Source organism: Hemicordylus capensis, chromosome 4 (genome assembly GCF_027244095.1).
Source record: "Hemicordylus capensis ecotype Gifberg chromosome 4, rHemCap1.1.pri, whole genome shotgun sequence".
NCBI lineage: Eukaryota > Metazoa > Chordata > Lepidosauria > Squamata > Cordylidae > Hemicordylus > Hemicordylus capensis.
Genome location: NC_069660.1, coordinates 216989922 through 217015628, shown reverse-complemented (window position 1 = coordinate 217015628; position 25707 = coordinate 216989922). Strand labels below are relative to the sequence as shown.

Here is a 25707-nt window from a genome sequence, read left to right as displayed (position 1 = left end):
CCATTCAGCCATGAAACTAGCTGGGTGACTCTGGGCTAGTCACTTCTCTCTCAGCCTAACCTACTTCACAGGGTTGTTGTTGTGAGGAGAAACCCAATTATGTAGTACACTGCTCTGGGCTCTTTGGAGGAAGAGCGGGATATAAATGTAAATCATAATAATAATAAACATAATGGAAAAATTATTGTAAACTGCTAAAAATATATATAATTCAGGAAGTTGTGCAATATTGCACCAATATGTGGTATGTGGCATGACAGGACAGCAGGAGGAGATAAATAAAAACAATGACAACAACTTTGCATTTATTAGAGCATCTGGAATGCTTTACACACTCAAGATGGACCTGCTAATGAGTTAATGGAAAACGTGAGATTTGAATTAGTGGGACCAGATCTTTGTTTAAACTTTCATATAAGTTCTGTGGGGTATGTAGAAATCTCCCACAGAGAAGTCTGTTTTGAACACTCTGGAACTCCTCTTGTTTTAACAAAATACACGTGTCACATACCATATTTAAACTGCACAAACATGTATTTTTAACCTCTTAAATACACACATGGAAGTTTATTATTTTCCCAATCATCACTTGCATAGTCAAACATGGGGTATCAGATGAAAATTACCCCCCCAAAAAACCCTTACTTAAAGTGGCCCTCACCTAATGCAGGGAGCTGTGACAATTAAACCAGTATAGGTTTGCACTGCAGATGTTATAGCCACCTATTGGCACAAACACTTTGAATGGTAAAAAGGTTATGAACTCTCTGTACTATTTCAGCTCAATTTCCTATTTATCTATTTTCCCCATTTTTATTCTGCCTCTCAGGAATATTCAAGGCAGTGAAAAAGTGTACACAAATTAAAACAATCAACCAAAATGTATCAAGTTAGTTACACTAAAACAGCATAAAAATAAATAAATTTGAAATTCAGACAGCAGCAATAGAATCCTTAAACAAACAAAGAAACAAAAACCAGGGATATTACTGAATTCCTCTCTTTCCAAAATTTGCAGAAGAGCGCATGGTCCTTGCTTGGCCTCTTCCGCTCCTCAGTAGACTTTTTAAATAAAATGCAGTGGCTGACATTCTATATAGAGCTATGAAAATGAAAGTGGCCCTGAGCAGATGTAGATAGACTGGAGCGTAACTGCTCCATTCTTCCCCTGCAGGCCCAGTGGTGGCCGAAGGGTGAAGGCTGGGCATGATTATCGCTGTTCTATCCTCCCTCCAGATTCCTGGAAGTAAAAACTCTGGCTGGAGACAGGAGTGAACAGTGAAAATCACACACTCCCCCCCCCCGCCCCCACTTCTGCCACCACTGGAACTGCAGGGAAAGTCAGGAGCACAATTAAGCTCCAGTCTATTTGTATCTCTGTAAGGCTACTTCCGTTTTTGTAGCCCTATGGTTGGAATGTTGCCAGTGATTTCTGCAGATTCTATGCATTCTGTACATTTTCAGAAAAATATGTATTAAATTTCATAATTTTCAAGGGATGTCCCTTGAAAGACATACACACACACCAATTAGAAGTATGAAAAAGTAACAATGTGTTCAATAACAGCAATAAATGAGCTCACTGGTTGTGACAATACTACTGTTTGGGTAGCAACCTGGAGCCTCCTAGCAATAAGTAGGATGGGTATAGGCAGGCACTGTATTGGTGGAGAAATTCAAAGCTATTATCAGCACAAACTGATAAAAATGCAGAGAAAGAGAGGAACTATCCACATGTAACAAGCTCATCAGATTTAATTCTACCCTCTGAGGCAGAGGGGAACAAGCCTTTTCTCCTTCCCATAAGACAGCTCTTCCAGTGCTTATAGAGCGCTATCCTGCTTCCCTGCCCCCTGTCTTTTCTTCTACAGGAGCATTTCCAGAGAGGGCTTTTAGTTCAGAATAGAGGGTGTGCATTCACACATTGGCCGGATTTGCGCCAAAGTCCATGTGAGGTATTGGAGAGCACTTCACACACGATTCGGGTTTTTCATTGCATGTTCGAGCCTAACCCAATTTATGTGTAGTGTAAAAAAAAATCCACTTTTTGCATAGATTTTTTGTGGGGAGGGGGAAAATTCAACCCATGGTAAAACCTGCTGTCTGGGAAAACTTCAGAGTACTAAATATACTCAGATCCTTCAATTTTTCCTCATAAGGCTTTTTTTCCAAATCCCTGATTACTTCCATTGCAATCCACTGAACCCATTCCGGTTTGTTTGCATGCTTCTTAATGTGCAGCATTCAGAACTGGACAAAGTGCTAGCCCTCTTCAGATATTAAAGAGTGGGGGTCTTTGTACTTGCATACAGCTTCCCAAGAGCACACCTGCAATCCCCGCCCTGGTACCGATACATTCAGAAGCCTCACCCCCCCCCCCCACACACACACACACACTGTCCATGCTTGGAATGTTTGTAAGCATGAAGAGATGCTTTCCATTATTTAGAAGGCTGGGCACTCCATATCCTTTCAGCCAATCTCCCTCCCTAGTTTTCATAGCCCATTCAGATTTCTCCTCTGGCTTTTTGTTCGTCCCCTCATTTCTCTGAAATACCCTTTCTCAAACCCTCCTTTCCTAAGCCTAACTAGTTTCCCTTGACTCTTCCTTTTTCTAGCCTCCGCCTTTTCCTTTCCTAGCCTCTGGTTCCTTTGCCACCCTTGATCTTTCTGTCAGGCTCATTCCTTTCAAGCAGAGGTTCCCAACCTATGGTGCTCCAGTTGATGAACTACAACTCCCATCACCCCCACTTCAATTCCTTGTGGCTGGGGATGGTGGGAGTTGTAGTTCAGCAACATGTGGAGTACCACAGGTTGGGAACTGTTGCTTGAGAGGATCTGGGCTATTCAGCCAGTGGCAGCCGGAGACCCTTCTGCCAGCATTACTTTTCTATGACATTAGGGCAATTTAGCCAGTCACAGCAGAAGTAAAACAGTGCCGAGAAACACTGTTAAAAGGAGAAGGAACTTGTTCTTTAAAATGTGTGCAGGGGAGGCACCCTCTTGGGGCCAGATGAGATGATAGCCTCAGGTGGTGAGTGTGCCAAGAAGCTGTGAGTACAGGTGCCCCCCCCCCCCACAGCCAGCAGGGAGACGGAAGAGAAGTTGTTAGTGCCTGAGCTGGCAAAGGAAGCAGTGGGTGGTGCCGGCAAGGGGATCAGGGCAACCCCGAGCCAGTGCTGTGTGAAATTCCTCAGGAAACAACAAACAGGTAGCAGCCTGATTTTGCCAGTTACTGGATAACTGCTTCCCATTCCTGCATTGACATAGTGGCACCAATTAGTATTTTGAGAGTGCTCTTCGATTGGAATATATTGTGCATGCTTCTCCCTCATGCACACACACACAAATTCTGCACCTGGGCATTGCTCACCTATGGTTGAAAGACCAGAAGTGATAGAAGAGTGAACAGGTATGCTTTGCTGTTGGCCCATAACGTGGCGGCACTGGTTACTTTTAGTAAATAAAACCTATTCCAATAGCTTTAGGATAAGTCTTCTACCCCAGAAAGAGTAATTCTTGCACACATGGAAAGATATTTGATAAACAAAAAGGACAAACATGCTTCATCCAGAGAAACCAGGAGCAAAAACAAAACGGAAGAGGTATATAAATATTTGTAGTAGTAGTAGGAGTTCAAGGCACAACAGCACTATCTATGGGTATATTAGATGTGTATTTTGGGGAGTCCCGCAGGAATGTAGGTGGGGTTGGGTGAAGAGGGAAAGAATCGACCATCTGGGAATTTACAAAGGTTAAGGACAGGGAGAAGTTGCGAAGAGTGGGAAGTAGAGGGCTTTTCATAAGGAATGAAGAAGATTAAGTGGGTGTGTGCACATGCTTGTAGCAACCTCAACAGTATGAACATTTTGTATGCAGCTCTTTGGTATGCTTAGAATCATCCCTCCTGACATATGAGGTTCATTTCAGTTTGCTACCAGAAAAATCAAAATCACCCCCTAAATATTGCTTTTGCTCTGTAAGGCTTGAAATTTTAATTATCCCCTTGAGCTAAACCATAATTAAGCTTTCTTACATAAGGTGTTTAGCTGTGAAGTACAGCCTATCAAACTGAATAATTTAATAAAACCTCTCTAGTAGCAAGCGTCAGTAATAACATGAATTCTTCAGTGTGGGAGGGAATGAGAGTAAAAGGCCATGTTACCATGATGATTTATTTTTCCTATCCCCCAAACAATGTATTTCCTTCTGAACATTTGATATGGAAAATGTGTCCATTTCATTGCTAATATGGGCAAAATAAATAACAGGAAAAAGCTGGACATAAATAGCCCCAAGTTGGCTTAACATAGCTGTGTCATAATATTACATATTATGACATGTAATAACCTAATGTTTATTACACGTCATATGATATGACTAATTGCATGCAGGCACCTACAAAACCACTTGTGAGTGCACCAACCCTCTGGCAAGCAGGACACTCGGCACCACACAGATCTCCTCCCCAGAGGTCTCATTTTTAAGAAGGTAAGAAGCCACCTAATGGCGCAGTAACTTGCCTAGGGAGCAAGAGGTTGCTGGTTTGAATCCCCACTGGAAACACCTATATCGGGCAGCAGTGATCTAGGAAGATGCTGAAAGGCATCATCTCAGACTGTCCGGGGGATGACAATGGTAAACCCCTCCTGTATTCTACCAAAGAAAACCACATGGCTCTGTGGTCGCCAAGAGTCGACACCAACTCGATGGCGCAACTTTTCCTTTTAAGAAACATCAGGAATCCTTTCTGAGCAGTAGGAGAGGGCTCCCGCTGTTTCTTACCATCTCCATATCCCAGTGCAAATGACAGACAATCCTCTTCTCTCTTAAGATCTCTTGCTGTGTACCAGAAAAAGATGTGAGGAATGAGAGAGAATTGGTGGCAACCACAAATAATGGCTGGCTAGTGAGCTAAGCCTAAATTTGTGGGTTCCTGTGCATGTGTTAAAAAGGAAACCTGGTAGTCGATGGACGTGCATAACCAGGAAAGAGAAGACAACAAGATTTTTTCTTGTTGGCTTCTTTTTATTGCTTATTTTGATTAAAGGACAACCTCCGTCACAGTAGCATTAAGTAGCCGGGGCCTTTTACACACATGGCTTTTATTTCACATCTCCTCCGGAATGGAGTCCACCTATCTGCTGGATGTACCCTGAAGTCACAGCAGGCTATCAGGAACCAGTTCACACACAATCCTGCTTTTCCCCGAATTACTGCTTCACATTCTCACTTAGTCTGAATTATGTCCAAGGTTTAAAAAAATCCTCTATTTGTGGCGGGTTTGGGGAGGGGGACGAGCTTTCTGGTATGCCCTGATGCTTCTCCTGCGATATGTGGAGGGGCCGTTGCCAATACTTCGGCTTTTTTCTAAACTCACACTTTTGAGGGGGGTGGGATTAAAAATTCACGCAGCGCCGATCAGCTTCAGAAAGAGCCTGCAGCTTGGGAGGGGCTTTCATTGGGGATCAGAAGAGGAGGTGTGAAGCCTTGCCTGCCTGCCTGCCCCCAAACCCAGACGTTGCTCCCTCCCTTTGTTTTTCTCACCTCCTGCCAAGGCGAGTGTGATCAGTTCAGCGAGACTGTCTTAATGCGTCCTGACACCCGCCCTGAGCCATGACTGTGGACAGGAGGGGGCTGGCAGCAGGAGTGACTATCTCCAACCAATAAAAGCTGCTTCTCTTTCTCTTTCTCTTTCTCTCCCCGCGTCCCCCCTCCCCGCCCCAGCTTTGCTGAATTATAGGTCGCTCCTTGCCAGGTCGATTTCCAAAAATATTTGAAGGCAATGGGAGAGTCTTGCAGTTTACAGTGGAAAAGTCTTGCAGTGTCAGCAGAAGGCACTGCTTGGCAACTTCTCTCGCCGATCTTCCGCAAGGCTAAATGAAGGGGAGTTTGACCGTTGTGTTTGGTATGGTCTTTTCTTCAAGTGATTTGCAATTGTGAGCGCTGGGGGGAAGGGGGAGGGGTTGTGACAGATTGGTGAAATTCTGTGGAGGGAATCCAGAAGGGGAGGGAGAAATTCCTGAGTTAAACACAAGCATGAATGGGAATGCAAAATGTGGGCTTCTTCTGCTGTTCCAAGCCTTCATGCTTTCCGTCCCTCTAACTTAGACCAATGGGTCAGTCCCAAAGGCTTTCTTGGGAAGTAACGTAGAGGGTCTTCCTATACTTTCAACATGTACAAGATCCTTGCTAGTGCTACTCTAGTCTTTTGGCTACTTTTAATTCATATATGAGTTTCTGGCTTCTTCTTATTGAAGCCTGGTTACCATAGGAACATAGATGCTGCAAATCAGGCAGATAGGCAGGCTTTACATATGCTGATGTTGTTGGAGGATGCCTGGAAGCTTAACAATGGAGACTGCAGGTTCAATGTAACCTGAGCCCTTTGTGTCTGAGCTGATTCCATGTGGCTGCATTTTTCTTCATCACAGAGAGAAAGCAATGATTTCTTCATTAAACTTCCATGGCTTCTTAAATGGTCTGGGGTGGGGGAAAACATGAAGTGATGAAGGCAGTCACAAAGGTAAGTTAATTATAAAATCAGCAAAGATTTGAGTCAGATTTGGCAGGTTAGGGTTAAGTGTTTTGTTGCTTTGACTAGTCAATCTTGCAGAATGTCGACTGTCAAACTAAAAAATAATGATGATGATGATGATGATGATGATGAAAGGAGGCATCTCTTGCCTCCTCCTAGGATGTGATTGGTTGGAGAAAAAACCCAGAGCAAGCTGTGGGAACACACACAGGGAAAAGATCTGCAGGGAATGCAGAGAGGAACCAACCCTATGTGAACAGCCCATCTAATCACCCAAATTAAACAGCTGCATATCTGCTGTGAAGCAGATTTGCTCTTTGGATACCCCGTAGCATGAAGCCATGTCTGGATAACTCCCAGGTTAATCAATCAACCTCAGTTGTGCATCTGTAAAATGGGAAGAAAAGTAACCATCCATTTCATATTATTGTTGTAAACTATATGAAGAACCTTTAATCACTTTGCACAATTGAAGTTGTTAGTACTAATTTAAGAAAAGCCCCTCCTTCAGAGCCTTTATCTAGCTGCTATTTTTGTGTGTTTGCAGCATTTGATTAGTGAAATAAAGGCAGTACAACATTGGCCTTGGAGAAGCATTGTCTTTAATTAAGTATACAGAATTTAAGTAACTGTGTCAAGAAAAGGCTTAAGAAATACCATTCTTGTTGGCATTTACTGCATAAGCATTGTCTCTGCTCTTGCCTCGGGGCATGTTTGTCTGTATATGTTGGTGTCTGTGTTTGGGTTTGGGGTGGAGCTAAGCTCCTCCCTCCTTTTAGTTTCTTACTTGCTGTCAGTGTTCCCTCTAACAGGGATTCCCAGGTGTTGTTGACTACGACTCCCAGAATCCCCAGTTGTAATGACTTTGGTTTGGGGATTATGGGAGTTGTAATCAACAACATCTGGGAATCCTTGTTAGTGGGAACACTGCTTGTTGTCTGAATTCAAATGGAGAGGTTCTCCCTCTCTCTTAATAATAGACGGAGGTGATCTCACGCGTAGACAAAACTGAGCTAGGGAAGCCCAGCCCGGTTTTGCCTGCATATGAGAACCACCAGGAGCCACACAACTCCTGGAGGTGGCATGGTGGCAAACCAGCAAGAGAGCCCCGGCTGTTGATGCAAATGTGCCATTAGCCTGGGCTAATTTTATTTTTATTTATTTTATTTATTTTTACATTTCTATACCACCTTTCGTTAAAAATAACCCCAAGGCGGTTTACAAAAATTAAAACATACAATAAAAAAGCAGTAAAAACATCAAGCTAAAAACATATAAAAACAGGCATAAAAACAATACAACAGATAAAAACACACCGAAGCAGCAGTAAAAACGATTATGTAAAAGCCTGGGTAAAAAGCCAAGTCTTTACAAGCTTTCTAAAAGCCATGATGGAGTCCGAGGAACGAATGGCCACTGGGAGAGCATTCCAGAGTCTAGGAGCAGCAACAGAGAAGCCCCTGTCCCGAGTGCACGACAGCCGGGCCTCTCTCATTGTTGGCACCCGGAGCAGGGCCCCCTCAGATGTCCTCGTCAAGCGGGCAGCAACCCTTGGGAGCAGGCGGTCCCTCAAATACCCCGGACCCAAACCGTTAAGGGCTTTAAAGGTCAAAACCAGCACCTTGAATTGGACCCGGAAACAAGCAGGCAGCCAGTGCAGCTCTTTCAAAATGGGGGTGATATGTTCCCAACGGGCAGCTCCGGATAAAACCCTTGCTGCCGCGTTTTGCACTAGCTGCAGTTTCCGGATATTCTTCAAGGGCAGCCCCATGTAGAGCGCGTTACAGTAATCCAGCCGCGACGTGACTAAGGCGTGGGTAACTTTGGCCAGATCTGCCTTCTCAAGAAAGGGACGCAGCTGGCGCACTAGCCGAAGCCGTGCAAAGGCACCCCTGGCACCCCTGCCACACACATAATTGATCATGTGTCAGTGCCACGACACACCAGTTCAATACCAAATATAAGCTGTTGCTCTTTTCCAGATGCATAGTAGATATCGCTAAAATGAAGTCATTTTGCAACACTTAACACCATCAGTGAAAGCTGACCAAGGGAAAGGTATTAACTTCCATCAACAAGCTATAATTGCTTCAAAGAAAATTGCCGAGGTCCTGGCAGTTGCCATAGTGGTCGATGCTAGAATAGTGAGCTTCCTTTCAAATAAGAAGCAATTTATGAGAACCTGTTTGTATAGAGTTTCTCCCATAACAATTCTCAAGAGGCAAGCTTCAACAGCTCAGAATGTAGAAAATGATTTTGAAGAAGAGGAGGTTGCTTACATACTCATTTATATCAACACAGAAGGTCAAAAGCCTGGAACTGTGAGCACCTCTTATAGAAGGTATTTCCTAGGGCATTCAACCAATTAGGGTTGTTGTGTGGTTTTTTTAGCTGAGTAACCATTTCCTTTTAACTGATTAACAGCACAAACATGTGTTTATTTGGAAGTCTATCTTACCGTGTTCAATGGGATTTACTCCCATATAAGTGTGGATACGATTGCAACCTAACTGATTAATTAAAATGCAATAAATCTGCATAAAACCAACACCTCAATATAGATTTTTTTAAAAAAATAACTGCGGTGGAATAACTTGATAGTTATTAAACAAAAGTCATCCCTCGTTGAATGATGTGACATTACAATAGGACTACCAAATCGAAACACCAGTAGCTACACCACCAAACCACTTATTCTGCTACAGTTACATGAGTCTATGGACCTTGTCACATGTTACATTAAACACATGGAGTGGGGAGTTTTCGCACTTGCCACCATGTGTCTGAATAGATCCTATGTGTGTATTGTTGTGTTAGACCTTTGGGTAAGAAAGTAATATGAGAACACTGGAGAAAACAGTCAGTTTTGCAGCAGAAACCAGTGTAAATGGTTGGGCCTGCATCATCTTAGGGGCCTCAACAGTCTTAAACCAAGACAGATTAGAAACAGTCCCCAGAGAAGTTGTGCTCCTTTTTGTTTTCATTAAACTTTGTGCACTCGGCTTTTCAAGTACAGTAAATTGTTAGCAATAAATAGCTATGTTATCGGAAGAGGTCTGGTGTGTGCCACTGTTCTTACATACTCAATATATACCATCATACTCATACAGGGCTATCTCCTGATTACTTGAAACCCTGCATTCCCCAGAATCCCTAATTGCAGAGGAGGGAGGGGTATGCAATAGGTGTTATGCAGATAGCTGTCTATCAACTATCCAGACAAGATGAAGGTATTGTTAGTTCATGGTACCAGTCTTGGAACATCTCCTGGAAGTTTTTCACACCCGGCTTATAGCCCGTATCTCCTTTGGAATGGAAGTTGTGTTCAGTTATATCAGCCAAATTCACACACAATTCGGGCTTTTCATTGCACATTAGTGTGGCCTGATTTATGTCCAGGGTATAAAAAAATCCACTGTTCAGCCTGTTTTAGATGGGGTTGCAATTCCCAACAAGTTTACAGCTTGGAGATACTCTTGAATCTGTCCTGCTTATGGGTGCACAAGTGAGAGTGTTGGCCAGGAGTGCTTTTTATCCAGCTTCATCTGATTTGCCAGCTCCAACCTTTCCTGGAAAAAGGAGATCTAATCTCAGCACAATTAAGCTGCAATCTGGTGCATTTAGTCCAAGAGAGACTAACTTCTGAGTAAACATGCACAGGATCAGACTATGTAATACCATGGCTGGCAAAGATAGTAACAGGTTAGTAGTTATGTTCAGAGATGTATATGGTCCTTAATTTTATATGCACATATATTTCTAGTTTGGCCATGTGCCAAAAGCAATACTATCTTTAATTAATTACATACCTTGTGACCTATTTATTATTATTATTATTATTATTATTATTATTATTATTATTATTATTATTATTATTATTATTTAATTTATTTGATTTATATACCGCCCTTCCAAAATGGCTCAGGGTGGTTTACAATTAAAACAAACCACTAAAACAGTAAAGAGCTAAAACAAATTAAAAAACAATATAACAATTAACAATTTAAAAACATTTTAAAACAACAGTTGAACAATTACAGTGATTAAAGACCCTGAAATCAGATTTTGAATTTTAAAATAAACCAGATATTAAAACCCCCAAAATTTAGGAAGCTGAGAAAGCTTGGGTGAAAAGATGTGTTTTCAGGTGTTTTTTGAAAATTGCCAGAGATGGGGAGGATCGTATCTCAGCAGGGAGCGCATTCCACAATCTCAGGGCAGCAACCAAGAAGGCCCGTCTCTGTGTAGCCAGCAAATGAGTTTGCGGTAACTGGAGACGGACCTCCTCAGATGACCTCAATGGGTGGTGGGGATCATAATGAAGAACACACTCTCTTAGATACCCAGGGCCTAAGCCGTTTAGGGCTTTGTAAGTTATAACTAGCACTTTGTATTTTGTCCAGGAACCTATTGGCAGCCAGTATAACTCCATCAGTAAAGGAGTAACATGGTCTCTCCGAGATGACCCAGAGACCAACCTGGCTGCCACGTTCTGAAGCAACTGAAGTTTCCGGACTACAAAGGCAGCCCCACGTAGAGAGTATTACAAAAGTCTAGTCTGGAGGTTACCAGCAGATGTACCACAGTTTTGAGGTAATTGATCTCGAGAAATGGGCACAGTTGGCGTATCAGCTGGAGCTGATAGAAAGCATCCCTGGCCACCAACTCAACCTGAGAAACCAGGGAGAGGTGTGAATCCAGAAGTACTCCCAGACAGTGAACCTGTTCCTTTTGGGGAAGTGTGACGCCATCTAGAACAGGCAGATCAAAATCATCTCTAGAGTTCTGACCCCGCACAATAAGTACCTCCGTCTTATCTGGATTCAGCTTCAGTTTATTCTCCCTCATCCAGCCCATTACTGCTTCCAGGCAGGCATTTAGGGAGGATATGCCAGCTCTTGAAGAAGTTGATATGGAGATGTAGATCTGGCTGTCATCAGAGTACTGGTAACACCCAGCTCCAAATCCCCTGATGATCTCTCCCAACGGTTTCATGTAGATGTTAAAAAGCATTGGAGAAAGTACAGAGCCTTGAGGGACACCTTACTTAAGCTCAGATTTTGAAGAGCAACAGTCTCCAATTGACACCATCTGGAATCTATCCGAGAGGTAGGAGCGGAACCACTGTAAAACAGTGCCTCCTACCCCCAACCCCCTCAGACTTTCCAGAAGGATACTATGGTCGATAGTATCGAAAGCCGCCAAGAAATCCAAAAGGGCCAACAGAGTCACACTTCCTCTGTCAATTCCCAATTGGAGATAATCCATCAGGCCGACCAAAGCAGTCTCCACCCCATAGCCCACCCAAAAACCAGTTTGAAATGGATCTAGATAATCAATTTCCTCCAAGACCGCCAAGAGCTGAGAGGCCACCACCCTCTCAGTTACCTTGCCCAGCCATGGGAGGTTGGAAACAGGCCTATAATTGCTCAACTCTGAGGGATCTAATGCAGGCTTCTTAAGAGGTCTAATGATTGCCTCCTTAAGACAAGGAGGCCTACCTAATATTGCAACAATTCTAAGCAGTCAAGTTATACTGCAATGAAAACTAGAAGATCAAAAACATAAACAGTGCTGCAAAATGATCATTTTCACTGTAATAAAGATCAAACATAAAATCCTGTAATCAGGGAGTGGGGTCAGGGAATGCATCCTGAGATTACAGACTTGGGATTATTCCTTCCACTATTTTGGCTGTCCCTTTATTACAGAAACCAAAGTATTAAGTAAATCAAAGTATGTGTTTTTCATCTCAACACTAGGTCTCAGAAATATTTTTAGATTAAAGTGTAACAGTGCTTCTTATTTTTCAGGCTTACACACCTGCACCTCTCCACAACTGTACAGTATAATATTGTATATATTGCTGACACCATTTCAGTAATACACAGAATTAGGCCATCATTATGATAGGCTGAGAGTGTATGGAGAGACAGAATTACTGCATGCTGCACATTCCTCCTGAGGAAGGAGGTGCAAAGGCATCTCACTCTGTATAAATTCCAGCTGGGGATAATGAGCTGTAGTTCAACAACAGCTGAAGAGCCAAGGTTGCCTACCCCTGCTCTGTAGGGTTCCTGTCAACAAAAACCACCCCCAGTTTTGAATAGGGATGTGCACAGAACGATATTTGCATTCTGCTGCAACTCAGAATGGAACACAAATACCTGGAACGTTCCAGCAGAACAACCAGTCGAGCCGGTTGCTCTCAGGGAATGAGCTTGGAACGCTCGAAATGTTTTTAAACAACACTCGAACACTCTTCTGGCCTCTGCACACATGCGGCAGCCATTTGTGTGGCGGTGCTGACCATGCGAAATAGGTGTCACATGTGTGCAGAGGCCAGAAGAGTGCCATTTTGGAGTCCAAAATGCTGCTTGGAACACTCAGAATGGTCCAACTCAGAATAGGGTTGTTCCATTCCAAGCTCGGAACAGGCCCTTCATTTGAAGGGCATTCTGTTCAAAGCTCAGTGTACTCGAAATGGCTCATTTAGAATCGGAACATTCTGAGCTTGGAATGTTTCGCATATCCCTACTTTTGATGGGTTTTTACTTCAAGTACAGCATTGTCCCTGAGTGCACTAGTGAGTAAACTGCTCCTGGTAAGCCCAGAGGCTGGAAGGACAGGCAAATGTTGTCCCCATACTACAGCCTATTTATTTTGTCCCATTCCCAGGGAATTAACTGGAAGCCATTGAATAATGGATACAGCTTTTACCTGGATATCCCTGCCCTAGATTCTATTTCCTGGTGAAGCATACCCATGGGAGTTTGGGACCTATTGATATGGAAGTGGAACAGCAGATTTTGGAACCAGCAGCATGTCTCCTATCTTAGAACAGATCTTTTGTACTATAACTGAACAATGCTTTTTCTCAAATCAAATAAAAGATTAACAAGCAATTCAAGAGATATGTTATAACTTTTGTCTTTTATCATAGCAAGATGTGGGTTTCTGCATACAATTAATGCAACCCTTAGACATTTTGAAAAATAAATACAGATTGAGTGGATTTCTAAAGAGTGCATTGGGTGCCTAAATTATTATGTGATTGCTTCACCATGATGCTTTCTTGCCTGCAAGCTTTAGCGTGGGAGGAAGTGGTGTAAGATCTCATGGCTTTGTATGATTGTATTCAAAGCATAAATAAAGGAAATAAACCAATTATTGCATAGTTCATAGTAAAGCTGGAGCCATTCATATCCCCATCCCTTATGCAGTTTGGGAACGAGTTCTTACATCTTTTCCAAGCACGGACTGTTCATGCAGCATGCTCTCCCTGCCTTCCTCCTGCCCCATTTTGGCCAATGGGGTTACAGATGGTCATCTTTGGGCAGGCAGCCAAGAATAATGTGCATTGGCTTCCTCCCCCCTCCCCCACTTAAAAAACACATTTTTGGTGAATTTGCGCAGGTTCGCCAGCAGGCAGAGCAGCATACAGTTCTTGCGCAAGATTTACAATACTAGTGACAAATTATGAAATGGATGCTGTCAGCTTTGCTGTATGACACAAGAACACCAAGGGAAGAAATATATATTTTTTAATTAAAGATTTAATTTTTTTAAAGGCTAGTTTAAAAGGCTGAGAAGCAGAGATCAAGAAAAATTAACTAAAATCAAACTGGAATTAACATTAATGGAGGAAGGAGCTGAAAAAAAGCAGGTAAAAAAGCAATAACAAATGAAATGGAAGGAGCTACCACTGGTAGCTTTGCGCATGAAGACCAAGGAAAAACATTTTTAAGGCTGATTACAAAGACGGAGAGGCAGAGATTAGAGAACATTTGAAAGAAGAATGGAAGTCCAAAACAGTGCAACAGACTCATGCGACTAACAGGAATGCTTCATTTATCAATGGAGCCCCTTCACATAGCCACTGCGCAAAAAATGGAGCAACCCAGCAAACTGTTCTCAAGACGAGGAAATTCAGCTACTATTTTCTCATGCACCTTCTGTTTACCACTGTAAACCCAGAAGATCAAAATATGATCCAATTACAGGCTGTGGCAGTGCAAATGGCACCTTGCTGTTCCTGTATACAAGCCAGTGTCAAAACCCAGCTCATACGGATGCACACCAAGCCTATATGCAGCGAAGCAAGTGTAAGTTGCCATCCGGAAAGGGAGCATGCATCCAAGTGCAATTCAGTCCATTTTTACCTTATAGCATCTGAACACACTTCTTGCATCTTTGCGTAAACATGGCAGATGTGTTTTGTATTGCATAGTGGTGAGAAATCACACACACTGCTCTGGCACACACCAAGTTCCACATGAACTGAGGATTCAGCACACACTGATATTATGAACTGCCTCTTTAAGTGTGGCAAAATGAGGATGGCCAGGCCACACACGTAGTGTCCGTTCAACCCTCAGGGAAGCAGTTGAATGATTACTCCCATGTGTGCACTCAGATCACCACTTACCACATATTTAGCACACCTGGAGCAGCTCCCCAATGAGGCAGACTGAAACAATTGCTTCAGGCAGCAGTGCCTTTGGGGGAGTGGCAAAATGTGCTTTCCCCCCCCACCAGTGGCAGCTCACTAGTCTGCCACTGTTACCTACCTCCAGTAGCCCTGTCTCTACCTCCCATGCCTAGGTGCTGCCCTCTTTCTTCTTGCTACCAGCCTCAGCAGCTAATGTGCACAGCGACTGCGAATCCAGGTAGCTGCCACAGGCATACTCCACACTGCCTCTGATGGGGTGTATCCTAGCTGCTGAGACTGGCAGAGAGGAGGAGGATGGGGGCACCTGGACAAGGGCGGAGGTGAGCACCTGGGCATGGATGGGTCATCATCAGCACTAGCTCCCATCTAGGGGTGAGGCCAGCAACGGGAATAGGTGTGTTGTTGCTTTTTGCCGCTAGCAGCAAACAACATCAGTACTTTGGCAGTTAAAGGGCAAAGTCTCCCCTCTCAAGTCTGGGCCAAACGGAGCCTCAAGGCTCCGTTCAGCCAGACCACACCCCCGCATCTGACGTCAGATGCGGGGGCATGGCTAGCCCCAGCGTCTGATGCCGACGTGGGGGAGGGGTCAGTGGGGCCGTGGAGGCAGCCGCACACAGGCCGCCAGCGGTCCCGCTCCGCGGCTGCACACACACACATACGTACAGTAAAACAGTTGCTATGAAGATGGCATAATCACTGTGCACACAATAACCCATGTTTCAACACAGCTAAGGGCTTTATTACTCAATCATAATCAGTGCTTATAATCAGGACTATAATCAGTCCAGTAGCTGTCACATCTGGTGGACCTACTGACTGACGCTTATTATTATAACAGCCCTTTGTTATGGATGCTTCTTCCTATTGGATCTTTTGACTGCAAGTTGGGAATATTGTTCCTTGATAGTGTTTCTTCTATGACTGCAGTCCTTTTCATTAGTCACAGAATCATAGAGATTTGCAAGCAGTTTAAGATTATCCAGCTTGACATCTGCTGTGCAAGGCAGGATCCTACACATAGCAAGCTGAACCTACACCATCTTGCAGCCCCACCCCTGGCACTTGTATGTTAACTCACATCATCCAGCCTAGATCTATACTCCTCAGACTCAGATTTTTTTTAAAGGGGTGTGGGATCAAGGCAGAGGCAGTAGCAGAATCTTCTTGTTGCTTAGACAATCTAGCAAGCCTGACCTAGAAGTTATCATAGGACATATGGTAGCAAATTACCTACTCCAGCTGGTTGTTGTTGAAAACAACCTTTTCAACTGTGCAGCTGATTTGCCTGTGATTCATTTGTTTGAGAAGAATGTGATATCCCATACATCTAAAATTGAGCCCTGCTGTATACTTGCCCTAACATCACTCTCTCCCCCCACCCCTCCTTCCTCAAGTACTCTAACAAGCTAGCTGGTAAGATTAGATCGAGAGGAGAGCTGGTCTTGTGGTAGCAAGCATGACTTGTCCCCTTAGCTAAGCAAAGTCTGCCCTGGTTGCATATGAATGGGAGACTTGATGTGTGAGTACTGTAAGATATTCCCCTCAGGGGATGGAGCCACTCTGGGAAGAGCAGAAGATTTCAAGTTCCCTCCCTGGCTTCTCCAAGATAGGGCTGAGAGAGATTCCTGCCTGCAACCTTGGAGAAGCTGCTGCCAGTCTGTGAAGACAATACTGAGCTAGATAGACCAATGGTCTGACTCACTATATGGCAGCTTCCTACATTCCTATGTACCCTTTATATTGGATCTAATTGAGGGCCTTGCCTATCTATCACCACATATATAACATATTTGCTTACTGTTTAGAAAGCCTCCACATTCCACTCTGTGTGGAAATTCACTACACTGCATAGGTATTTCACATTGCCATGTTCCACAGATGGTTAGTGCCAAGCACTCTTCTCGCCAGTTCAGTGCAAAGGATGAAGGGTAATGAGAATAATCTCTTTGGAATGTTGTACCTCACACCCACTACCTAAATGCTGCATTCCAGAGATTAACACCACAGATTCAAAACAAGCAGGGTGGAGCAAGAATATCTTCACTTACACTGTAATATGAGTCTTTTCATCAAGCTGAGTTAACATAGCCTCATTTGTGTTCAGGTACTTAATGTACACAGCCTCTCTTTTACGAAGAACAGTGCTCTCCATCTGTAAGTTACATGATGCTTACTCTTGTATCTGCTTACTAAACTTTGCAAACCCCAGTAACCATTTGGGCGATGTAGCAGTGGCTAAGGCTGTTCCTCAAACCATCCAGGTGATTTGCAGATACACATCCAGTGTAAAAGGAGTGTCTTGAACAATATCCAGCAGAGATAGCCCAAGACGTTTTGGTCCCAAAGATAGAAAATCCAAATGACTCTTCCCTCTATGGGCACGGAAGCCTACACCTCCCAAATCCATGCAGAGGGTAAACGTTCAAAGGCTTTGCACCTCTATTCACTCAGAGCCAGGTCAGGTCAGGTCAGCCCATGTACAATTGCTCTGATCCCCTCAGGAATAACCCCTGTGCAGGGCTGTCCTTAGGGCATGGCAAGCAGCTCTTTTAACCCCCATTAGAATTAACTGGAAGGGGGCCCCACACTGGCTGATTCTCCCCAGGCCCCGCACCCCACCAGGGCTTTCTAAGGACAGGCCTGCCCCTGTGACAAGACAAGGTCCACTGGTCCTCAGCCAGGCATTCAGCAGGCATTCAGCAGCACTCCTGTACCAGCTCTACTTGCTGGGGCGGGAGTAGGTTTCAAAGGCCTCAGTCCAGCAGTCTGCACTGAACTGATATTGTTTTAATTGTGTTTTAATAGTTTCAACTTTTTAAAGTTTAATTGTTGAAATATGTTCATCTTTTTATTGGTTGCTTTTGTTGTTTTGTGAACCGCCCAGAGAACTTGCGTTTTGGAGAGTATAGAAATACGCTAAATAAATAAATAATAAATACAGTACACTGAACGAAGTGAAATGAAGTGAGCTGTCGTTTGTGTGAGAAAGGGGTACTGAGAAGATCTCTTGATATTTAGGGACACACAGCTGTTATGTGAGGGGTTTAGGGATAGCTTGTCAGCCTATCAAGTGGCCGAATTTTTGCCTGTCATTCAGCTGTGAGATACAGCGCATCAGACGTGATGGAAACAAGTAGTACTTCAACTATAAAAGTTACCATGCTTCCACTATGCCTCGAGCTCTGTTTCTAACAGCTGAATGACTGGAACTCAACCAGTGGAGCTTCTCCCAGCATTTAGAGATGCAAACTGCACCTGTTGAAGTTCTGGCTGCCATGTAACTGTGAGGTCCAGGCAGAATAGCAACAGGTGCCTCTTGCACCATATGCTAGGCAAAGTTGCACCTGTTGAATGTCTGCCTGTGCCCGTCATGCAATTGTTAAAAGACCTGGGTCCTCCAGCCCCATTTCCCCACTAGACACCATTTTTAAAAGGATTGTTTGATTTTAAAAGCAAGCAAATTCAAATAAAGCAAAAAACAACAACATTTGGTTTGTAGGGATCGTTAAGGGTGTGGCAGCTCCAGCTGAGCTCTAAAAATCAAGGATATTTGATGGGCCATGACATTCACACTTGGGGGGCATGAGACCTGATGTCCAGTCTCAGATATTGTACTGGCCTATAAAAATCATATCCATGGAAACACAATTTGGCTATGAAAAGAATTGTGAAAGCACAACTCTGCTTATGCAGTAGCATATTCATCCCTATGGTAAACATATCCATCCCTTCCCTGATTCTCTTTTACTAATGTGCTTATTGTAGTTTTTTCCTGCATTCACCATTTGCTCAGAGGCATGTGTTACCAAATACTTTTTAAACATTGCTCTAACACTAATCCCCAGCTTTGCTGTTGCCTACACAGGTAGTGGACTGGAGTACGGCGGACCTAGCCAAATTATGTTTTCATGGATATGATTTTTGTAATCCATTACAATATCTGAAACTGGACATTAGGTCCAGTGTCTCCATGGTGTGACCTCGCTTTTTCTTTCAAGGAAAAGCAAATTTCCTTGCTTTTTGGAGTTGGAGCTTCCACACCCAAAGCTATCCCTAAAAACCAAAGGTTTTTGCTTTATTTGAATACCATGCTCAGACAGACAGTCTCTGGACAAAGGCAGCATTCTTCATAAAGGAAGATCAGCCTGCACATGGATCAGGGACTCTGCCTGTAAGCCTTTTCTTAAACAAATAAAATTGCTCCCCTTGGTAGGAAAATAACTCTGCATATTATCAGAGGCACTCAATCCAATGCTCCAGAATTTGTGAAAACAAGTTGCACCTTAATCTTGAGGCTCAAACGACATGGTATGTTAAGCCTGTTATTACAGAGGCAGGCTGATACTTTACTAAGTAAATAGCAGCCGAGGGGCTGGGGCTGGGAATCCAGATTGTGACTGTTATAGGATCAAAGGTGTTAAAGCCTCTCCCCCTGACCCCCAGTAAAAGTAAAGTTGTGCTATAGAGTCAGTGTCGACTCCTGGTGACCACCGAGCCCTGTGGTTGTCTTTGGTAGAATACAGGAGGGGTTTACCATTGCCTCCTCCCGTGCAGTGTGAGATGTTGTCTTTCAGCATCTTCCTCTATCACTGCTGTCCAGTATAGGTGTGTCCCATAGCCTGGGAAACATACCAGCAGGGATTCAAACCAACAACCTCTTGCTCCCTAGGCAAGCTACTTCCCAGCTGCCAAATCTGGATTCCCCTCCCCACCCCAGTAACTGCTATTTACTGAGTAAAATAGAAGCCCTCATAATAGGCTTGTGTAGTTGGCCCTTAGAAGTCTCAATTTACATTTTTTAAAAGGACATTTCTTACCTTGAGGGTTATGACAAAGAGCACAACAATGTTTTAAGAGCCAAAGGTAGAATTGTGGTGATTCCAATATACAAGAGCTGTGACATTTTCCAGTCAGAACTGGAAAGTTCCTTCCCATCCCCTGCCTATCAACTTTTATGCTTATGTTGCTTTACCCACACATTGCTCTGAGGACCCAACTTTCCTCCAAACCGTGACAGAAAAAATAATCCAGTCTTAAAACATACAACATGTAATAGCAATAATACAAGCAAAAACATATTTCAGTTATAATAATGTGCAAGTTAAATGTATTTAAGCTAATTTGCCCAATCTGATTAATTTATTCAAGTTACAAAGTTTGGGAGACCTCACAGAATATTACATTTTTAATGCAGAATTGTTGCCTCTGGTATGAAAAACAAGGCCTACAATGGCCTTTACTGCTAAATTATTTGTAGAGTTGGTTTTCTTTAATAAATAGGCAAGACATTTTGGAAGAAAAACTACTCAAACAGGTTTTACAAAGAAGATGGTCAGACAAGAACAAACACATTCATACCTACCATAAGTATTCCTAAACTGATACGGGAACATGTGCACAAGTGAAGGTTGCCTTTGAATTAGCTTCTTCCAGCTGCTGTAGATGGAATAAATGCTGGAATTCCTTATATCTAAAAGAAAATTTTAAAATAAAAACATTGTCATTTGTTTGTTTACTTTTAATACTGCATAGATATAGTATGTGTTTCTACAAATAATCCAAGTTTGCAGGAAAATGAAGAATGATGTTACTTAACCACTAAGCTATTTTAATTACCCTCTATGTGGGGCAAAGTTCTGAGTTAGGGGTGTGTGGAACCAGGCAGGGGCGTAGCAAGGTTGGAGTGGGCCCAGAGACAAGATTTAAAATGGCCCCCCCTCACTGAAGCTCAGCTCATGAAGTAAAGAAATCTTAAATGAGGCTGGACAGTGGTAACAAAAAGCATAATAAAATTTATTATACACACACACACACACACACACACACACACACACACACACATGTGCCACAATAGAACATCAACCTAAATTATTTTTAGAAGGTTTTGTAAATTGTGGACGATGCAAGTCATTTAATGGTACTAGAGAAAGGCATGCTGTTCTGGTAGCTCCAGGTCTTAACACTCACATCAATTTTGGAGGATGAATAAAACTGAAGGAAGCCCGGGCAGGTGTGCGGCTGGGGGAGTCAGTCATGTGACTTGCCTCTGGGCCCTCCCAAGGCAGTGGGCCCCCAGACAACTGTCTCCCCTTGCCCTATTATAGTTACGCCCCTGGAACCAGGTTCAACTCAAACCGGGCCAGTTGAACCGGTTCAGACCTGAACTTGACTGGCCTCAAGAAAAGGCAGCCGGTCTGTGTTCGAACCGGACCAGGCCCAGTCCAATATGGACTAATGCGACCTAGTTCAAGGGGCTCTGTTTGCAAAAGGGAATCCGGTGTGGATTCCCTTTTACAAGCAAAGGGGAATCCTGCCTCTTAAAGGGTTCTAAGGGCAGCCGGGGGGTGGGGTAGGATGGAAGGGCACCTTACTGGCTGTGACAACGCAGTGACACCGTTGGGTACTTATATAGCCAAATATTTCAGGAGCTAACTCACTCCCATTAAAGTAGAAGTTAACCGGGTCTCAGGGGCAACAGCTTGTAAATGATACGCATGAAGATTCATGTAAGGTTAAACTAATCTACTTATTCAGAAGTACGTAATGATAGAAAAGCTGGCTACATGGTGGTCAGAGAGAGACCTATAGAAGCATGGTGCTCAGAGAGTGCAAACTAATAGCATTCTGGGAAGAAGGAAAGGAAAGTCACTCCCAGGAAGTTCCTGAGTACACTCTATCAATTGAGGGGTTCATAGAGGCAGAGATAAACAGGAAAGAGAAAGAGACCCCAATTGACTATCTCTCCTCCCAATGCCCCTAGTGGTAATTACGGTTACTGGTGCAAAACGTCGATGCCGTCTGGAGCTGGATCTCCAACAGAAAGTGACTGGGGTTCATACAGCAATGAAAGCCCAGCACGAACCAGTTGTGCTTCAGCATGTTTATTGATTACAGGACCAAAGCAGTGGTTCTCCTCACCCCACCCTGCCCCAGGAGCTGCTGCCTCATAGTCCCGGAAGGATGTGCTGATGGGGTTGCTCCTGTTAACCTCACAAGGAGTGACATTAGTCTTCTCTGGTTGAATGGATGGCTGACCTCCCTTCCTATTGTTTCTCAGCTGGTGGGTGGTGTCCCTCTGGAGTAGGAGTAGGCAATCTTGGCTCTCCAACTGTTCTTGAACAACAACTCCCATCGTACCCAGCCACAATTTATTCTTCCTGAGGATTGTGGGAGTTGTAGTTCAACAGCAGCTGGAGAGCCAAGGTTGCCTACCCTTGCTCTGGAGAGTGTAAGCCATGTCCTTTTTTCACTGGAGCCGCTTGAGCCCAATTAGCCGACACTTTAAAAGGTGCAAGGTGCAAGGTACAAGTCCTTGTCTGACCCCCACGCACTGGCCCCAAGTGCAGTTATACCTGGGGAATAACAAACCAGCTGGGGTCAGCGTCTTCTTGTGCCACCCACTCGTTGGCATAAAGTCTGGTCAACTGGAGATGACTGAGCCTCTGTGAGGCTCCTTGCCTGGGCCAGTGAGCTCCTCAACCTGAGCACACCCCAATTCAAAGTATCCCTGGCACAACAGTCTCACTATACTGCCATGAATCTAAATTTGTTCTTGTAATATTAAATAAATAGTAATAATGTAATAAATTTGTTGTAATATTTTGTTCTACCAGCATAAGAGACTTAGAAACGATTGTATCCTGATTCAGCTGTCACAATTCAAGAATAGTATTGCAATGTAAATAGATAATTTACATATCAGACTGACAAAAATATTTTTAGTTGCCAGGTTACATTTGAAAGTTAACCCAGATGCAATTCTGTAGTACCTAGTAGATTTACCATGCCCCCCAAATTCCAGGTTTCACTAGGATTTTAAGCATCTCACCCACATTGCTTAGCCCACCCAGATTTGCCTGGATTTCAGCTTTCATTTAATAATAATAATTTTTAAAAAGCTAAGCTCTAGCCATTGTAGAAGCGGAGTAATGGAGCAAGATGTGTAGTCACTATTCTGCTCAAAAATTATTTTCATGCCAGTTTACATAATATGCAAATTAGGCATCTGGATTTAGAAAGCCAGAATATGGCAACCCTAGTACCTAGAAATTCTGATGAAATGCTACTAATAATTCACTGCAGTGGATGCCACATTGTTGCTGTACTAGAGGCTGTAATCGCTCTCAGACTAGTGAACTCTCAAATACAGAGATAACGATGTCCTATACAGCTCAATGTATGCATTTACTTTTAGACTGGGGTAGTGGTTGTTTTTCTTTTGTCAGTAATGGAATCAAACACATCCATCACAGTTAGGCTATATATTTTCCCCAAGTTACAGGCCCTGCTAAAAATGATGTATTATGTCCTCTATACCTTTTTTGAGTTTTTGTATATGGGTTTATAAGATTAGTGAGTGCATTGTGCATCTATACACTCAGCCTACAGGTTAGGACATGAGTTCAGGGAAGCAAACTTCTGGCTGTTTATTAAAGTAATGGAGCATGCATCTGGAGTAGGATCAGTTCATCTCTGTTTACCCTCTTGTGGGATCTCAATGAGGGAAAGAGTGGCGGCAAGGTCTTCTTTTTCCCTACATGGGGAGGCAGCTCATTAACTAATGCATGATAAATAATTTGTGCACAGCAAGTTCATTAATTTAACATGGAACAATCAGCACAATGTAATTACAGGGTCCCAGAGTCCTGGACATGCAATAAATGTAGTAGCCCACCCATTAGGCAAATTAGGCCACTGTCTATAGCAGAAACTCAGCACAGAAGCCAAACTACATCAACAGTAAGAACTTGTTTGGACTGCTAACAATAGTTCTTAGGTACTGAGTTTAAAGGGAGAAAAAAGAATGCCGAGAAGATAAACAAGGATCTTAGTTGTGGCTAAACTTGTTTGCATATGTGTCCACTGCTGCTGTGTATATTCATGCTTTTAGAACCTACTGGGGTAATTTCACTCAAAAACCAAATTTAACAAGAGGATTGCTGTCTGAATACAGGCAAATGACAATGGTGAGGTGACCCCAATGACAGCGTATCCCAATTCCCTGTGTGACCCTCAGAGACATATTTTTGAGTGGCATGGAGCACTTCCTAGGAACAGGAAGGTTGTCAAAAATTCCCGCCACTGCTGAGCCAGCAGCATAGCTGAGTTAGTTGAACTTTTCAGCAGCAATGGTGCTTCTCCCATTGAATCAGTGCTTCATTAGTCATGTAGGGGAAGAATGTGAAAGAGCCTGCAGCTTATTTCAGCTGTAGCTTATGGCTGTAGAGAGAGACCAAAACAAGCAGCCATCTCTGGAGAGACAAAATGGAGACTAACACTGGAAGAACAAAGAGGGGAGGAGTCCAGCACTCTTTATCCATGACCCTAACCTCCCCCTGCCAAGTGATCACTATGAGACATTGCAGCTGAAAGCTGACGTTGCCAGGGTCCTAGCTCCAAAACTCCTTCTCAATGGTTCGTGCTGCTGTCAATAAGTCCCAACGTTACCTCTTGACATGCTTGAGTGGCAGATATACATTCTGCCTCAGTAGATGAGATAGCAACTATTTATTGCTTGCAGCTACCCCGACTGACTCCACCACCACCATAAAAGAATACATATCCACTGGTTGACTTCCAGTCTGTTTGATCCTCAGCCCAGCCTGCATCCATATAACCTAATAATTTGGGTCCACTACTAGCAGGCAACTTTAATTTTAGATGGATTGTCCCTTTTAGGTACCTGCCTAGTCTCTTTACTACAATTCAGTCATCTTTGCTGGGTGTGCTTAACCAACTCGAGATGCCCACAGATGCAGCTGTATCTTTCCTACTCAAGATACCCACAGATGCATCTTTATCCGGTCTTGTTATCATAGCTACATATAAACGTTTTCCAAGCGCTGTCCTGTATTCACTGTTGTTAGGGATGTGCAAATAGGTTTGATATCAAATGTGTTCAACGTCCGTCCGACCCCAGACCAACCCCCTCGGGGGTTCGCAAGAGGTTGTTTTAAAAAAAACCCACCCCCTCGGGGGGAGTTGTCCAAGGTGATGGGGGGGCTCCACAGATGTCCCCCCCTCCCGCCGCTGGCCTCCCTTAGTCCATAAATTGGCCATTCAGCTGTTCTTTGGTCACTTTTCGACCTTTGCCCCTGCCGTGGTGGCCATTTTGGAGGCCACCGCTCCTGAACAATGGGCCTCTGCATGGCCTGGGTCATGCCACACAGTGGGCTTGTTGCCATGCCGTAACTCATGTGGCTTTGTTCCTCTGGCCTTTTGTTGGTGATCTGCTTTGCAGGTAAGTATGACTCATCACTTCCTCTCCCTAAAATTTAGTAGCCAAAACAACATCTACAAGCATGCATCTCATCATTTCTATAAGAGTGGTTCTTTCTTTATGCCACCACATTCGTTCTGGATTATAAGAAACAGTCTTTTGGTGTTCAATGCCCTCCTCCTTTAGGAATCTTACAACATCATTCCCAGTGTATTCGCCACCATAGTCAGTGCAGAGGATCTGTGGCTTTCTCCCAAACTTCTTGCTCACTCTTGCAACATATTCTTTTAGTCTTTATAGTACAGTGAGGGAAATAAGTATTTATAGTCTTTATAGTACAGTGAGGGAAATAAGTGAGGGAAATAAGTATCTCCCCAGACCAAGGGAGATTGACAGTTATTTTGTGTTTCTTCCATTTGCAAGTTATCGTGCCAACTGTAGTCACCTTCTCACCAAGCTGCTTGGCGATAGTCTTGTAGCCCAGTCCAGCCTTGTGCA

General features: G+C 43.6%; 1 protein-coding gene and 1 long non-coding RNA gene across 2 annotated transcripts in view; one reads left to right on the top strand and one right to left on the bottom strand.

Annotated features, from left to right (window-relative positions):
* The window catches only part of RNF144B (ring finger protein 144B), a 94494-nt gene extending 74034 nt beyond the window's left edge, over positions 1-20460 (bottom strand). Inside the window, exon 1 of the mRNA XM_053250323.1 lies at positions 20353-20460. The gene's annotated coding sequence lies outside the window, so the exon portion shown is untranslated. The remainder of the gene's footprint in view (positions 1-20352) is intronic.
* LOC128325008 (uncharacterized) lies at positions 4391-11125 on the top strand. Its single transcript, XR_008307220.1, has 3 exons — positions 4391-4491; positions 5728-5908; positions 10942-11125. It is a non-coding gene; the product is annotated as an uncharacterized LOC128325008 (long non-coding RNA).
* Positions 20461-25707: the final 5247 nt, after the last annotated feature.